The sequence below is a fragment of the Pseudophryne corroboree genome, chromosome 11 (genome assembly GCF_028390025.1).
Source record: "Pseudophryne corroboree isolate aPseCor3 chromosome 11, aPseCor3.hap2, whole genome shotgun sequence".
In the NCBI taxonomy this organism is placed as follows: domain Eukaryota; kingdom Metazoa; phylum Chordata; class Amphibia; order Anura; family Myobatrachidae; genus Pseudophryne; species Pseudophryne corroboree.
The window spans coordinates 13,969,010-13,974,603 of record NC_086454.1 but is presented as its reverse complement, the minus strand read 5'-3'; the positions used below and the strand labels follow the sequence as shown (position 1 = coordinate 13,974,603).

The 5,594-nt window shown below is 48.7% G+C and overlaps 2 pseudogenes; one reads left to right on the top strand and one right to left on the bottom strand.

Moving 5' to 3' along the window:
* Positions 1-3,345: 3,345 nt before the first annotated feature.
* Positions 3,346-3,464, bottom strand: LOC134971334 (5S ribosomal RNA; annotated as a pseudogene).
* Positions 3,465-4,998: 1,534 nt separating this feature from the next.
* Positions 4,999-5,117, top strand: LOC134971322 (5S ribosomal RNA; annotated as a pseudogene).
* The last annotated feature ends 477 nt before the right edge of the window (positions 5,118-5,594 follow it).

Sequence of the window (5,594 nt, the reverse complement as noted above, 5' to 3'; positions counted from 1 at the left end):
GAGCCAGGGGCACAGTTCACCATTCTGACGTGAATTGCGGCACACAGCCACGAGGGGGCGGGGCTCCGAATGCCGGCCGTAGGACCATGGCCATTGGAAAAAAACTTTGGACCCCCCCCGACCCCCCCCCCCCCCCCCACACGCACGCACACAAAGCAGCGGGGAGGAGAAAGACTCCCGGCTGCCGGGGAACGAGGATTCCGCACTGCCAGCGGGCGTGCAATGTCTCGCTCGCGACTGTGCGTGCGGCTCCCTCCTCACGAGCAGCACGGGTCAGGGACTGATACAGGCAACAATCTCTAGCCTCCGCTGCTGCCAGGAGAGCTGCTGCTGGCGGTGGAGGCTGGAGATTGCTGCCTGTATCAGAGCGGGACAGAGGAGCTTTGGTAGGGGGGCCCCTTATGACGGGGGGCCTGGGGTACTGACCCCCTGGGCCCCCCCCCTTAATCCGGCTCTGCACAGCATTGTGGCACAGACGCTAGGGGTCATAATTGACCTCTAGTGTCTATGCATCCGAGGAGAGGAGCGGCGCCGGCGGAGGTCTGCAGTGGTCTGGAATCAGGTGCAGGGATAGTAAGTATACTTTTTTTTTCTTTTCTTTCAGCGGCGCTACAAATGGGGGCGTAACTGACCATGCCCCCGTATTGAGCCACGCCCCTAAAGTTTTTGCCCGGGGTGCCACAAGGGCAAGAACCGGCCCTGCTGGCTTGCTTCCTCCGTTTCCGCCAGTCAAGTGACCCGCATAGGTTTCAATGGGGGCTGCTATGTCAGATCAGACCTGGTAACTAACGACAACTGAAGATGCATTACCCTACGGTAGCCTAGGCGCTACTCTATCTGGGATTTTTTTTCGGAGAGGGATACTACGAGGCACAAGCAGCGGAAACAGAAAGTGCAAGAATCAGTCCCCCTGACCCATGTTCTGCTACGCACTGCATTATGGGAGAGCTGGAGTCAGTGGCGGAACTACTGGTGGTGCAGCCAGTGCAATGCAGCGGGGCCCTCCGAAATAAAGGGGCCTGCAGTCGGCAATAATGTAAGTCAGAAATGTATGCCACGCCAGCCAGCAACCGTAACTAAGGAGGACTTGGAGGAGGGGTCCGGCTGGAGAAGAGAAGGGGCCCTCCCCCTCCTACCCTTTCCCTCCACTTCTCTCACCTCAGAGTCTTAATTGCTCCAGCCCCTTCCGCATCATACAGGTTTGAGCTGTGGTGGACATGGTACCTACTGTATGTACAGTCTTCCCCATTATACTCTATTATTTTTCATGTCTGAAGTGCTTAGTGATCGGGGCAGACCACTAGTTGCCGGAGTGCTGGGCTTACCCCTAGAATGATGAGAAATGGGGGTGTGACATGCGGTCAATACCCCAAAGTGTCATACTACAAGGGGCGTTGGCTTCGTGATCAGGAAGCCATGCCCTCTTTTGCACTCGCAAATAGTCCAGCAACAGGAAATGAGAACATTGGGAGGTATGCTATATGTGCCACATACAGGTCTGGCCTGCCCATTACGCATGGTACGTGCCAGGCAGCCATGGTGCAGAGAGCCCAAACAGCATTTTAATCGTCGTGCCAGCTGCAAGCCAATCGGAGCTTGCAGACTGGCAGCCAATCAGGCAGCTGCGGCTCTTTTAAAATGGCCGCCGTCCTGCTTTACAATACATCTGTCTGCACACCTACTGTCCCCAGGATCGGAAACTCCGGAGGGGTAAGTCTTAAGAGCTCCAACAACTATTGCAGGTGGGCGGGAACAGATTGTCCAAATATGACCGTTGTGGGGTAATGGGGAGGGGAAAGCAGTGCCATTGACACAGACACAGTGCACTGTCTCCTAGACTCCACTGTGCAATAAGATCACTGATTCGGCTGTGGGCGGGGTCTGTTTGGCAGGAAGGGGCGGGGCCTGGCAGTAGCTGAGTACTTGGAGTCACAGAGCTGGTTCAGGTCGGGACACAGAATGGGGTCTTCAATGCTATGATCTTCAATACAGTGGTGTAACTACCATAGGTGCAGGGGTTGGGGCTGCTATGGGGAACAGGATGCCTGCATGGCCTGACTCTCCTCTCAGGGCCAGTTCTGGGGCTCTGTGCGCCCCGGGCGGCAATAGGGGGCGTGGTCATTTATGCCCCCTGTACAGACTGAAATGATGTGCGGTGCGCGATGACGTCATTGCGCACCGCACAGCAAAGGTCCTCTCCACGAAGGGAAACTAGACACGTAGCGTCTAGTTCCGTCCGTGGGGAGGACCTTTGCTGTGCGGTGCGTGATGACGTCATCGCGCACCGCACAGTAAAGGACTTGTCCACGAAGGGAAACTAGACGCGTACGCGTCTAGTTTCCCTTCACAGCGGCGGGGGGCAGCGGGCAGCGGGGGGCACAGCAGCAGCAGATCTTGCCCTGGTGCAGCGCCCCCCGGATGGCGCCCTGGGCTCTCCGGGAGGTGGCGCACCGGGCAAAAGTCCTGCTTGCCCGTGGCAAGATCCGCTACTGGCTCCTCTCAACCTAGTATTGCTGCACCACAGTGCCGCTGGGCCGGCCCCTTTTGTCCCCTCAGTGGCCGCCGACCCTCACTCACCCAGGCTGTCACCCTGCCATCGGCTGGCTGCTGCGATCGGAGCTCAGCTCCAAACAGGCAACATTAGCAAACAGCTTCTGCAAATGTGCCAAGCTTACTGAGGAAAGAGAAAAATACCTGACGGGGGAGCTGCTGCGCATGTCCAGATGCAGTAGCTCCTCCCATGGGCCCTTGTGGAGCTTGTGAGACTCACCTCATTTATACAAAGGGGAGAGGACAGAAGGCTCTTGTGTGGGCGCACTCTTATAGAAAAGAAGTAAATTTGATAAGGTAATTGAGATAAATGGTTAAAACATAACTTTTATTGACTAATATTACAAACGAGGTTGTTACCGGAGATCTATCCTTTAAGAATGCAATATACCGAGCATCTTAGTGAGATAAAAAATGTTCTGGTCTCTTAATGATTAAAAGTGTGTGGAAGGGCGGTAGACATTAGTTGGTCATACCCCCATTCCCACTTGACCAGTACAGACTTGCTGTATTGATGGAACCACAGGGTAGTCAAGACACAAAAATAATGATAATAACTATGCTCTCTTGGCTTAAGTAGAATTAGAGAAATGATCAGAAGTCATTCCTCTGAGTATAATACAAGAAAAATGGACATGCTCCTATCTGGATTTGAGACAGTAATAACGGTAGAGGTAAATATGGCACCTCACGTAGATGGTGCCCGTGACCAAAGGTCTGGAGATTGCAGAGTAAAGAAAACAAGTGGTGATACTGCTGTTGGTGTTGCTACCACATAGGTGAGGAAAAAATCCCACTCTACAACACCAGGTATTCGCAGGTGGTCCCCCTTCCTGGTACTGACTTGGCCCAACGCTGTTTAGCTTCCAAGATCAGACGAGATCGGGCGTTGGCAGCGTGGTATGGTAGTAGAGAATTTTATGTGAACATCAATGAGAGTGCACCTATTTAAGAATATTGAAAATCAGAGCCGACAGGAAGAGGATTGAGGAAAGATGGAGTAAAAAGGTGGATCTGCTTTCCACGTTAGACCTGATCCAATATTCCCACTCATGTGGTGCAATGTACCAGGAATCGTAAATGAGAGTCCACGAAGGATAGTGATCTATAGACAGTTGAAGTTAATGAGAATCATGATCTATAGACAATTTGAAATTAATAAAAATACAGTCAGAAAAACACTATCACAGGTATATTACAGTATATCCCGACAGATAGTGCATGATAGGAGATGCTGATTGAAACAGATAAATGCGTAGTCACTCTGGTGATACGGTCTATTTCAAAACTGAGGGTAAGGTCTGGGATCTATAGGGTTAAGCACTGAGGTGACTGATTTATAGAAACTATACCAACATATATCTGTTAACCATGTGTGTCATACACTGTTTGCCACGTAGTCCCGGATAGAATATGGGATGCTAATATATACTAATTATCTGCATGCATAAATTGCTATGAGGAGGCAATAATAAAAATGGATGAATACCAGCACTTAAATAAGTATAACAAATATAATGGTCAAAAATTAATAACACCTAAACTAGGCGTTAGTTTCCAATAGGTTCACTCAATGCTAGGTGAGTGCTAATGAATAAAGGTCTCTAGATAATCACCCCTATGATACGTACTAGGTACGAGATAATTCAAGCGGTACTGCTAGGTTTTGTAAGTAGGAGTTGCTATCCGTGTCAGAGAGCCACAGGATAGTAATGCTTACAGTTTCACCAGAGATCAGGGTAAGCCGAGAGAGCAAGGCAGATAAATGAAGCTAAATGCCAGGATACGGTAGTGTCGACGGGACCCCTGTTCCTAAATGCGGAAGACGCGTTTCGCCCTAGGGCTTGTTCACTTCCGGGTTCCGGAAGTGCTGGTATTCATCCATTTTTATTATTGCCTCCTCATAGCAATTTATGCATGCAGATAATTAGTATATATTAGCATCCCATATTCTATCCGGGACTACGTGGCAAACAGTGTATGACACACATGGTTAACAGATATATGTTGGTATAGTTTCTATAAATCAGTCACCTCAGTGCTTAACCCTATAGATCCCAGACCTTACCCTCAGTTTTGAAATAGACCGTATCACCAGAGTGACTACGCATTTATCTGTTTCAATCAGCATCTCCTATCATGCACTATCTGTCGGGATATACTGTAATATACCTGTGATAGTGTTTTTCTGACTGTATTTTTATTAATTTCAAATTGTCTATAGATCATGATTCTCATTAACTTCAACTGTCTATAGATCACTATCCTTCGTGGACTCTCATTTACGATTCCTGGTACATTGCACCACATGAGTGGGAATATTGGATCAGGTCTAACGTGGAAAGCAGATCCACCTTTTTACTCCATCTTTCCTCAATCCTCTTCCTGTCGGCTCTGATTTTCAATATTCTTAAATAGGTGCACTCTCATTGATGTTCACATAAAATTCTCTACTACCATACCACGCTGCCAACGCCCGATCTCGTCTGATCTTGGAAGCTAAACAGCGTTGGGCCAAGTCAGTACCAGGAAGGGGGACCACCTGCGAATACCTGGTGTTGTAGAGTGGGATTTTTTCCTCACCTATGTGGTAGCAACACCAACAGCAGTATCACCACTTGTTTTCTTTACTCTGCAATCTCCAGACCTTTGGTCACGGGCACCATCTACGTGAGGTGCCATATTTACCTCTACCGTTATTACTGTCTCAAATCCAGATAGGAGCATGTCCATTTTTCTTGTATTATACTCAGAGGAATGACTTCTGATCATTTCTCTAATTCTACTTAAGCCAAGAGAGCATAGTTATTATCATTATTTTTGTGTCTTGACTACCCTGTGGTTCCATCAATACAGCAAGTCTGTACTGGTCAAGTGGGAATGGGGGTATGACCAACTAATGTCTACCGCCCTTCCACACACTTTTAATCATTAAGAGACCAGAACATTTTTTATCTCACTAAGATGCTCGGTATATTGCATTCTTAAAGGATAGATCTCCGGTAACAACCTCGTTTGTAATATTAGTCAATAAAAGTTATGTT